Source organism: Moschus berezovskii, chromosome 23 (assembly GCF_049115385.1).
Source record: "Moschus berezovskii isolate FMDL1 chromosome 23, NW_MosBer_1.0, whole genome shotgun sequence".
Classification (NCBI taxonomy): domain Eukaryota; kingdom Metazoa; phylum Chordata; class Mammalia; order Artiodactyla; family Moschidae; genus Moschus; species Moschus berezovskii.
The window spans coordinates 25922066-25934193 of record NC_142482.1 but is presented as its reverse complement, the minus strand read 5'-3'; the positions used below and the strand labels follow the sequence as shown (position 1 = coordinate 25934193).

At 39.7% G+C, this 12128-nt stretch overlaps 1 non-coding gene and 1 pseudogene across 1 annotated transcript; one reads left to right on the top strand and one right to left on the bottom strand.

The window, feature by feature from the left end:
- Window positions 1-1892: 1892 nt before the first annotated feature.
- LOC148774111 (large ribosomal subunit protein eL42-like) lies at window positions 1893-2184 on the bottom strand (annotated as a pseudogene).
- Window positions 2185-3624: 1440 nt separating this feature from the next.
- On the top strand, window positions 3625-3732 carry LOC129543918 (U6 spliceosomal RNA). Its single transcript, XR_008683375.1, has one exon. It is a non-coding gene; the product is annotated as a U6 spliceosomal RNA (small nuclear RNA).
- Window positions 3733-12128: the final 8396 nt, after the last annotated feature.

Genomic DNA, 12128 nt, shown 5'->3' with positions numbered 1-12128 from the left:
AAAACTTATTTTTAGAGATGAAGTCTGTCTCATTTTGAGTTAGCTATACCAGCTTTTTTTGGTCAGTATTTGCTTGGTGTTACCTTTTTCAGTTCTTTTACATGTGACCTCACATTTTATGTTTGAAGTATGTCTCTTATGAACAGTGTACAGCTAGTTTTCAAAAAAATACAAGCCTAATTAGACAATTTGATCTTCTATATGATTCTAGCCCTTTCATATTGTGATTACTGAATATTTACCTTTATTTCTAAAATCTTACTTTGCACTACCAAATATCATCAACTCTAAGACACACATTTTCCCCCACTTTTAAATATCTTTGAAATTATAGTACCTGCATAATTGAAGCTGTAATTAGCAGCTTTTTTCTTCCTCATTGGCATGCATAATTTTAGGTGTATTTTACAAGTGATGTCATCTTACATCCTATGAAGTGTGACATTTACTCTCTTAAGTTTCTCTCCCCCTCCATCACTTTCCTATCTTTATTGACTTAAGACTTTTTAAAAAAATTTCTCCTTTTCACCTATATTTGTTTGGAAGTTACACATTCTATGTGTACCATTTTAGTGACTTACTCTTAAAATTGTCACAAGCATACATAAATTAAACGATAAAACTAACCAGTGTGTTAAGTTGGATTCTCCCAGGAGTTGCCGTTAGGACCAGACCTTGAGTACAGGCATTTGGGAGGTGACATCAGGAAGGGCTTACAAGGAAAGGGGAAGTGAGGCAGGGGAAAGAGAAACACAGGTCTAGGAAATGCTCATGAGCAGTTTATTGTTGTGGATGCCAGGGGCTCAAATCCTCTGAACGACCGCATGAAGCTTGGTTCAGAGTTTTCCTGTGAGGAGATAAGAAGGTTGGGACATTTATCTACTGACTCCTCCATTGATTGAAAGTCATTCCTGGAAGTGTTAACTCCCCTGCATGTTCAGATTACACCTGCTTAAGGCAGAGAAAGTTCTATGATGCGGGAGAAAGACATCAGGCATAGAAGCGAGACACGTGTGCTGGAGCAACACCTGGCAGCCTGTTAAACTGTCTATCCCATCAGTAAGTGAACTTAGCTGGATGGAGAGAATATGGGTTGAGCGACAACAGCGTCTACTACAATCAACATTCCTAAACATCGACTGCTTTTTGCCAAACCCTGAACTTGTTCATTCACATCACCTATCCTTCTTTATATGTTCAGTGCATACTTTATTTACGTAGTTTTTGTATTCCCCCAAAACAGTTGTTTTTTTTTATTATTTTAAACAATCAAGGATCACTTAGCTTTATCTATATGCTTTGTCATTTTTCTAGCTCATCATTCCTTCTTGAGACTCACTTCTTTCTTTGTGAATTAATTTCTTTCTTTAGTGTAAGTTGTTTTCATCATCTGAATTTTGGGGTTCCTAGATTTGGATAATGATTTGGGATATTGAGATTGAAAAGTACACCATGTTATGCAAATATTTTTCATTCCTGAGTTTCAGATAGCAAATAGCAAGGGTTTTCATACAGAAGGATCCATATACTTCAGCAGTTTTTTTTTTTCAGTGTTTGTTAATGAATTTAGACTTTGCCTTTCTAAAAATGACTTTTGTTTTCCCATTCCTGAATGGTAGCTTGACCGAGTATAAAAGTGTAGATTCACTATTTTCTCTTGCTTTGAAGATACTATATAACTGTTAATTAGAACTCTGCTATCTATCACTCCGGGAGTTGGTGATGGACAGGGAGGCCTGGCGTGCTGTGATTCATGGGGTCGCGGAGAGTCGGACATGACTGAGCGACTGAACTGAACTGAACTGATCTATCACTCCACTTTGATGATGTAATTTTTCTACTTTTTTTTAACTTCAAGACTTTAGTATCTTTATAAGAGCAAAGGATGATGCTTAGAACTGGATCGCTTGACCCTTTCTCTTAAATCCTCCCAGTTCAAAATGTTTATATCTCTTAATAGCAAGAATCCTTTGATCTACAACCTCAGCACAGTCTTTGCGATTTTAGTTTTTCCTGGAAAATTGGCTTGGTCTGCTCACCATAGCCATTCTGCTTCCTCTCATAGCGCCACTCTCCCTGGACACATGCATAATTCTTGCCCTTCTTGTATTGTGCCACTTTGAGGGGCTGGTGCTTGCCACACTGCTTACAGAAAGTCCTGCAGCTTTTAGGCATGTTCCCCATGTTTGTAGGAGCACAATTGATTGGCACAAAACTCTGGTTGTTTCAAGATATTCTCTCTGTCTTTATTGTTATTCTGTGCTTCAGTGTGTCTCAGTGTGCATCTATTTTTATTTATGCCATTCACAATTGTTGTAAGCATAAAGCCAATGACTACAGATTGCCAAAACCTGTGACCCAAAGACATAGGAAAAATGAACATATAGTTCAGCCAGATAGTAATGAGATGAGTGAACAAAATCAGTTGCAATCTGGTTGGAGGTTGAAAAATTCAGATGATCAAATCAAGTCATCAAAAGGGAAAGAGGTTACAAAGAGTATTATGTGGTTGTGTAATTGGAAGAGGAGGTATCAGCCTCACCTGAAGGGTATAGACATGGAGTCTCCTGTAATTTCGAGATTACTAAAACTGGATTCAGTATGTCAGTGGGTGATACTGGAAGGACCACACTGGACATAGGCAGCTGCAGGTAGGTCTGGCATTCCTGAAATAAGTGTATCTGTTCAATAAGCAACTCCAACTTGCCCCAGGTGACAGTCCTGTTCTTTGCTACTAAGCCACCTGGGAAGCCCAACATCCTGAGTTATTGGCTCAGGAATTTTAAAGTCACAGCAAAGCTCAGTGGGTTGTGTCTCTTAACCCCAGAAATATGAAATTATTAAATATGTCAAACCCATGGCATTAATCATTTTATATTACAGTCAAGATAATCACTGTTTGGCATTTTAAATACTTATAAAATATAATTGAATTTGCATATTAAAATGTATGACAAATTGGCCTGTGATTCCAAATTAAGCACTTAATTTGAAGTTGAATGATATAAGTGACTTAGTTTATAAACAGTGGTAGAGTAGTTAAAAGAACTTGGATTAGAGAGTTGTTTAACAATGTGGGAAGGATTAGCTTATTGAGTTATAAGTTTGTTTAGTTTGGACATTCCAAGTCTTTAGGAAAACTGAATACATTAAACAAAAATATTATTTGAAGTATTTAAAGCTAATTAGTCTGTCCTATTCAAGTTTACTTAATATTATTCAAAATCAAATTCCCTTAAGTAATCAGTCCATTTGTGTGAAAGTTTCCCTGAAAATTGTTTCTATTTTATATAAAATTTACTGGATATAAAATTGTGTGATAAAACTTATAACATGAATTTAGGAGTTTAAGAAAAACTAGGCTTTTAAATTTATAATTGCAGTAGGTAAAGTTGTAAAAAAAAATCAGACCCAAATAAATGAAAATCACCTTCTCTGCATACAAAAGCTGTCCTTGGACATCAAAAATATCACATAGAAACTGAATCTAAAGGATTCATGTTCTTTATCAATGTAACCTCTTCCTGTCTACTCTCACCTTCTGAAATTCCTATTGGATATAAATTTCATCTTTTCACTCTTTCATGACTCATTTTTTTTCTTTATTCAGAATATAGCATAGAGATGCTTATTTAGGGCAGCACATAGGCTAAAACTGGAATGATACAGAGAGGATTAGCATGTCCCCTGCACAAGGATGACACACAAATTTATGAAGCATTCCATATATATGTATATAGCATAGAGGTATGCTGCTGCTGCTGCTAAGTCGCTTCAGTCGTGTCCAACTCTGTGCGACCCCATAGACGGCAGCCCACCAGGCTCCCCCGTCCCTGGGATTCTCCAGGCAAGCACACTGGAGTGGGTTGCCATTTCCTTCTCCAAGCATAGAGGTATAACTTCTTAAATTATCTCTTCCAATCTACAATTTCGTCTCTAGCTGTATCCATATACTATTCAATCTATCTACTGGGAAGTATTTAATTCCGATGACTCTATTTTTAATTTCATATCAGAATCTTAGCTTGTTCACCTCAGAGTCAAACTGCTTCTCTATCCTCAAAGTTCTTCCAACCCCTAGTAACTCACACAAGTGTGCAGGTACTCTGCTATCTCTGCTGAGCTCCCCAAGTTGACTGGAGGCCTGGGATCACCTTCTACATGCCAGGGTGTCTGCACCAAGTTGTTCCTCTACTTCTGGACAGAGGATCCAGTTTACTGAGTGGCGTCAAAGGATGAACAACACTGCAATTATGGGTTAGCTCTCCATGGAGTGGATTTGAGCAATAGGAAACGGGAAGGAGGAGGGAGCTGGGGAGATAAATTCTCCCTCCAAATAGAGGTGGTATTTCTTTCTGAAAACTTTCCGGAGAAGTCCTGGGTGCTAGGCGAAATTCCTGCCAAGCTACCAGCTGTTTCTCCATGGCTTATCAAATAGTGGCCAGCACTGTAACATACCCTATCACCTTGCTTCACATCTTCCTTCGGCCCACTTCCCCTTTCTTCCTTGCCTTAATCTCAACAGGCTTCATCTCCTGAATAACGAATCAATAGCCTATCCTTGCCTTCAGCTCTGCTTTCTAAAGAACCTCAGATAAGAGAACCTTTAAAACTTTTTGGTTATTTTTGAGAGTCTCGATCTTTAGTTATCTTTTTCTTTAAATTCCTTCTTTAATGTGATAGATAATATCAGCCAAGATTATAAAAAATATTTAAAATAACTACCTTAAGTTGTTGGGAATCTAATCCTGCTCCTCACGCTACTAAAGCTCACTCATGGTGGATTATTTCCTTGTTGGTTCTGCAGTTTTGGATTGTGAGACCATCTTCAGGACTATGTCAAAGAGAATAAACCGGTTTGAGGGTTTATCCCTCAAAGAGAGCTTGTATTCACTCTGTCACTAATATTACCAGCTTGGGAGTTCTCAGCTACAAGAGTGGTATAAATGCCAAATTCTGCCTTCAGTGAGGGCAGGTGTCTTGAGGAATCTTTTCCCTTTATCCAGATATAAGTGAAGATAGACAAGCTTCCTTGATCTCTTTTTGCTGATGGTTTGGCTTTTAGTCCCCACTTTTGTTCTAAAGCTCTGACAATTCTCAGCTTTACGTTCAAAGTTGTCGTGAAATTCCCTGGTGACAGCTACACTGTGAACTCAGGACTGCTGCTCCAGTGTTTAGGTCCCAATCCATTTTGCCCCTGGGGTTTTTGTTTTTTATAGGCTCAACAATGCAGGTAGAAGACTATTTTCTGTATTTCATCATAATTTTATGGTATTTAATAATGGAAGATTTGGGGAATTATCTAGTCTGCTATAATAGTAGTCATGTAAGATCTGGTCTTTAATAACTGAAATGGATTGAATTATTACCATTTGTCAAATACTATTGTAAGCATAGTAAATGAATTAACTCCTTTATCCTCTCAACAACTCAGTGAGAGGTAGGAACTAGTATTATCCCTACTGTGTTAGTCCGGGTCCTCTGAGAAACAGATACAAAGACCAGAATAAACGTGCAAAGATTTTATTAAGGCAAATGCCTTTGAGAAAGGAAGTGAAGAGGAGCTGGTAAAGGCTGGAGAGTCACTAGAGCACAACGCAAGTTTAACCCTGAGTGAAAGAGAGAAGAAAGGTTGGTAGAATTGTCTTGGATGGCAGAGCAGTCTTAATGAAGTTCTCCAAAGCTCAGGAGAGGGTTGTCTTCAAGCTAATGTTAGCTGATGGAATCTAGTATCTTCCAGAAATGAGTCCGCCTTGGTATCCCTGCCATATCCCATCATTGGTGGGGAGAAGCCCACGGAAGAAGTGGATTCCAAAGTGCAGCAGCGGGGGCCCTCAGCCACTATGCTTGTTGAACTAGAAGGTCTGCCAAGTACCTCCTCATGGCCACTCTATCTACTTTATGGATAAGGAAACAAACATGGGGGCTAGATAACTTGCTCAAGGACACACCACTGGTATATGTGGAGCCAGATTTCAAACTTAAGTAGTTTAGCTCCAGTACACAATTTCATAACAACTATGCTATGCTTTAAAAAAAAAAAAAACAGGAAGAAAAAAACTTTATTGCATTGGGTTTTTGTGCAGGAAGAATACTGTTAAACAATTGTGCATATGGTTTGCATGTATTTTTTCGGAGTTAAAAGGGTCAGTTTTTAATCAGATTCTATAAAAGGCTATATAAGTGAGGGGAGAAAAAGACCTTCAAAGTTTGGAAACTTCAAGGGCAGTCGCCTATGAATTTGACAGTGACCTTTAAAATGTGGGACTTCCCTTGTGGCTTAGCTGGTAAAGAATCCACCTGCTATGCGGAAGACCTGGGTTTGGTCCCTGGGTTGAGAAGATCCCCTGAAGAAGGGAAAAGCTACTCACTCCAGTATTCTGGCCTGGAGAATCCCATGAACTGTATAATCTATGGGGTTGCAAAGAGTTGGACACGACTGAGTGACTTTCACTTTTAAAATGTGACTGATACTGGAAATTCAATGACTGATGCATTGCGCCTCTCTCTTCAGACTGGTTAATGACAAATTTATGTTTCTCAGGGGTATACACATGTCCCCTGCCTCTTGAACCTCCCTTCCACCTCCCACCCCATCCCACCCCTCCAGGTTGTCACAGGGCACTGGGATGAGGGGCATCTTTATTTTCCCTCTATCCCTCTTATAAGAGAACCATCTAGCTGCCTACTCAGTGTCTAGTCCTCCTTTTTCTTTATTAATGACCAGGCCCCCGACAATCAACAATAATCCTTATGGGTTTGGGTGAACTCCGGGAGTTGGTGATGGACAGGGAGGCCTGGCGTGCTGTGATTCATGGGGTCACAAAGAAACGGACACAACTGAGCGACTGAACTGAACTGATATCCCCACATCCCTTCAGCAGAATGGCCATCTAACTTCTAACTGCAAGAAGAAATTGTTGGGTGAAACTTAAGGAAGACTTCTTAAAAGAGGCTGACTCAGCTGGCCTGTGACTTAAATCAGTCTGAATTCCAGCAGGGAAGCAGCTGGAACATTGAAATTGGGATAACATGGGAGGTTTTATATATTATGGGACTTGATAAACATGTGAGCAGAACGTACAGAAATCATGAAGAATAGAACAGGGGTACAAGATTAGTATGCAGTGGCAAAGAATCTGCCTGCAAGTGCAGGGGACGCAAGAGATGTGGGTCTAATCCCTGGATCGGGAAGATCCCCTGGAGTAGGAAATGACAACCCACTCCTCCATTCTTCTCTGGAAAATTCCATGAATAGGGGAGCCTGGAGGGCTATAGTTCATGGGGTTGCGGAGTCGGGCACCAGAGAGCACAAGCACAGACACAAGATTAGGATCAGCCAAACTGTTGTCTCTTTCTGTGCTGGTAAGGAGAGGGTCAGGTAGAGCAGACTGCCTTGAGAACAGTGGCCTTCAGGTGGCAGCCAGCCAGACGTGACTTTGTAGAAAGGGAGTCAGTGAAGGAAAAATTCCTGAGCCCATTCTCTTCTCACATTCTAATCTCCTGCGATGGATCCTATTGGCTGAACCTATCAGAATACCAAGGGCAAGAAAGCCACTGATGTAGCCCACACAGGGCAGCCTGCTGAAACAGAGAGCAGGTGGGAAACGAGAAGAACAGAGTTGAATCGGGATAAATAGGACATAGCCAGCACGTGCGGAGAAGGCAGTGGCACCCCACTCCAGTACTCTTGCCTGGAAAATCCCACAGACGGAGGAGCCTGGTGGGCTGCAGTCCATGGGGTCGCGGAGAGTCGGACACGACTGAGCAACTTCACTTTCACTTTCCTGCATTGGAGAAGGAAATGGCAACCCACTCCAGTGTTCTTTCTTGCCTGGAGAGTCCCAGGGACGGGGGAGCCTGGTGGGCTGCCCGTCTATGGGGTCACACAGAGTTGGACACGACTGATGTGACTTAGCAGCAGCAGCCAGCATGTGCACTGTTGCCCTTTCTTCTTTTTCTTTTTCCTTTGTTATCTGGATATGATGGCTGGAGCAACACTGGACACTTTCGCGACCTGAGACTACCTTCTAAAGGTGGTAGAGCAGAAATATAGAAGAGGCCTGAGAATTAATGACATAATCGAACAGCTATATCAGCCCTTAAGCGCTCACCCAGACTTCTTTTATATGAGAAAAATATAAATCTTTGTCTTAAGTCACTGTTTCTTAGATTGCTTGCATTTATAACTAAGCTCAATTCACAATGATATACATCCCCACTATCTGAATTTATGGTTTTATTTCCTGCACCTCTGCCAGACTATTGTCTTTTCTTCTTAGTTGACAAATGGCCTTTTGTTCCTTCCACTTCTTTAGCCTCTGCCTTCTCAATCCATTCAGACATAGGGGGTCCCCCAACAGTGGTTCTCTCAGGGAGGGAACTTGGTGTGTGAGGGTCAAGGGGTTGGAGGGAGACTTTTCTTGTACTCTGTTTTACAATCTGGACTTTGTATCGTGCATACACATTACCTAAACCAACTGAAAACATAGTTATCTGAAAAAAAATTGTAAATCTAATTAAAAATATTCTATCACATCACTGTTTCAACAGGATTTTCAAAAGGAGCTCTGGAGTCCAGCTTCTCCATGTAGACATCTTCCATAATAATATCTGACCAACTTGAAGATCGGCACATTCACATTTTAATACCTGAGAATTTAACAGATTCTTACAATTGCTGTTATCCAGGTGGCAGCTGCAATGCAGTTATTGTTGCCTGCCTGTGCACAGACTTTAGATGTTAGCCCACGTTTAAATTGTCTCTAAACGGTCTGTTGGCCCAAATGTAGAGGATTTGCAGTTGACCCATATGCCACCGGAAGTATGAGTCCTGATGGTCCACAAATATTTAATTGACATCTTTTAGTTAGATCAATAAAGATCCAGCATCAAAACTTACAGAATGAGCATCAGCAGCTGGAAAGAAAATCACAGATGCAATATTAGAGCCCTCTTAAGAGTAGGTGCTGATTCCCCAGAGAATGACAGAGTGTGAAAATACTCTGACATCAACTCTCACTGAAAATAATTCAGAGGACTTGAATTCTATGGGAAAAAATTAGGGATCCCTTAATCAGTGTTTACAAATTTAAGTCAGATTTATTGAGGTAAAGTTTACATATTATAAAATATACCCTTTTTAGGTGTACAATTCTATGAATTGATAAAAATGTATAATGTCATATATCCACCACTGAAATCAAGAGATAGAATATTTTTGAAATTTCCTTATTCCCCCTTTATATCCAGTCCCCAAACCATACTCCAAGCCCTCGGCAACCACTGTCTTCTATCTCTGTCATTTTCTCTTTTCTGTAATGTCATGCAGCATTTTGTACCTGGCCTCTTTCACTGAGCATCATGTTTTTGCATTTATCAGCAGTTCATTTCTTCTTATTGTTGGTAGTATTCCATTATGTGATTTTATCAGGGTTTGTTTATCCATTCACAATAGAAGAACATTTGGATTGTTTTTCATTTTTGGCAACTATGAACAAAGCTATAAATGTTTAGGTATAGGTTTTCATATGAATATGCAGTTTTATTTCTCATGGGTAAATACTTAGGAGTAGGATTTCCGGGTCATATGGTGAGTCTATGTTTAACTTTATAACAAATGGCTGAACTGCTTTCCAAAGCATCTGCATTATTTTTCATTCCCACCAGCAATGAACGAAAATTCTAGTTACTCTGCATCCTCACCAGAGCTTAGTATGATCAGCATTTTAAAAGTATAGGCATTCTCTTAATTTATACTGGCATCCCATTCTTTCTTTAACTTGCATTTTCCCAATGATGTTGGGCATCTTTCCATGGCCTTGTTTGCTATTTATATCCTTCCTTTGAAGAAATGTCTGTTCAGATCATCTTTCTAAATTTTTATGTATTGGCTGTGCTGAGTCTTTGTTGCTGCAAGTGGGCTTTCTCCAGCTACAGCGAGGGGCGGGCTACTCTCTAGTAGTGGTGCTGGGGCTCCTTGTTGCAATGACTTCTCTTGTTGTGGGGATAGGCTCTAGAGTGCAAGCTTCAGTAGTTGTGGCACATGAGCTTAGATCACGTGGACCTTCTCAGACCAGGGATCGAACCTCTGTCTCCTGCACCAGGAGGCAGATTCTCAACCACTGGACCACCAGGGAAGTCCCTCACATCATTTTTAGTTGGATTATATTCTTTTAGAGTTATGAGAGTTCTTTATATTCTGGGCATCCTTTATCAGATGTTTGGCAAATATTATCTAAGTCTGTGGTCTAACTTCCATTTCTTGATGGTGTCTTCCCAAGAGCAGAATAATTAATTTTCACGAAGTCCAATTTGTCAAGATTTTTTTTCTTTTATGGCTCATGCTTATTGTGTCCTATCTAAGAAATCTTTGCCAAACTCAAGGTAACAAAGATGTTCTCCTGGGTTTTCTGTAGAAGTTTTGTGGGGTTTGTGTGCTATGTGCTCAGTCGCTCAGTCGTGTCTGACTCTTTGTGACCCCATGGACTGTAGCCCGCCAGGCTCCTCTGCCCATGGGGATTCTCCATGCAAGAATATGGGAGTGGGTTGCCAAGCCCTCCTCCAGGGGATCTTCCCTGGCCCAGAAATCGAGCCAGTGTCTTTGCATTGCAGGTGGATTCTTTACCAGCTGAGCTACCAGGGAAGCCCCTTTTTGGATTTTAGGTTTTTACAATTAGGCCTATAATCCATTTTAAGTTATGTTTCATATATGGTTCAAAATTATAAGTTAATATCCTATTGTTTCATTAGTTTATTAAAAATCTTTTTCTCCATGTAAATGCCTTTCAAATTTTATTGAAAATCAATGGAACATGTGAGTCTATGTTCTGTCTAAGCTTTGGCCAAGTTCATACTGTCTTGATGGCTGTAGCTTTATAGTAAATCTGGAAATAGTGTAAGTCCTCCAAACTAATTCTTGTCTTGACTATTCTTGTTCTTTGCTCTTCCTTATAAATTTTAGAATCAACTTTCTGTTTCTATAAAAAAAAAATCCTCTAGAACTTTGCAATTTGGGGGTTATGTTGAACTTATCAATTTGAAGAAATTGATACCTTGACAATATTGAGTCTTCCAACCGATGAACACAGTTTTTATTTCCCTCAGCAATGTTTATAGTTTTAAGCATAACCTTGAATATATTTGATTTATCTCTAAATATTTCATGGACTTTTTTTTAGTGCTATTACAAATGGCATTATTTTAATTTACAATAATTCTTCAGCAGTATATGAGAATACATTTGATTTTTATATATTCACCTTCTATCCTCCAACCAAGATAAATACACTACCAACTTTTATTTTAGATTCTTTAAGATTTTCTGTATAAACAATCATGTTGTCTGCAGAGATAGTTTTATTTCCTCCTTTCCTATTTTTATGCCTTTTCTTTTTTTCGTGTTGTACTAGGTAGATCTTCCAGTGTAATGTTGGATAGGAATAGCTTTTTTTCCCCTATGTATATACAAGATTGAGATATGCTAAATCTGTCTCGATAAGTATTAAAAGAGTTCTTTCAATAAATATACAGTAAAAAATCAAAATAAAAGAGCATTTTTGTCTTGGCTTAATTGGCAGCTTCCCCCCACCCCCCACTCTCCCCCCACACACAGTGGCACCCAAAATAATGTGAAAATACACCCATCGACTATTAGGAACAATGTAATACTGCAATAGTGGGAGCAGTCACATTGCATATTTCTAGACTGTGATGTGAATAGTTCCCTGAAGCTGCACAATGTGGAGACCCTGATATTAGGTCACAAGTGCCTCCAGGGGCTTCATAGTTAATACTGTCACCGCTGAAGTCATTTCATTTAACTGCGCACAGGGTGTTCAACTTAAGTGTGAGTGAAGTCTGCCACTTGGGGTTCCCCAAACCTAGCAAAGGTTACTGACCAGAGGCATCCACTCGATGCTAACCATGATACATCTGATCAGGTAACTCTCAAAAACAGAAGGACCTGAGATTTTACCTTATTGAAAATCTGACAAGTTAGCCTGGTACAAGTTTGATGGTTGCTTCTGGGAGACACAGAATGCCTGGGTAGAAATAAGGGAGTTGATTACTCATAGCAGAGCAAGCAGAATGAGCTTCAAGTCTGCACAGGTTCCCCTTGCCCACTA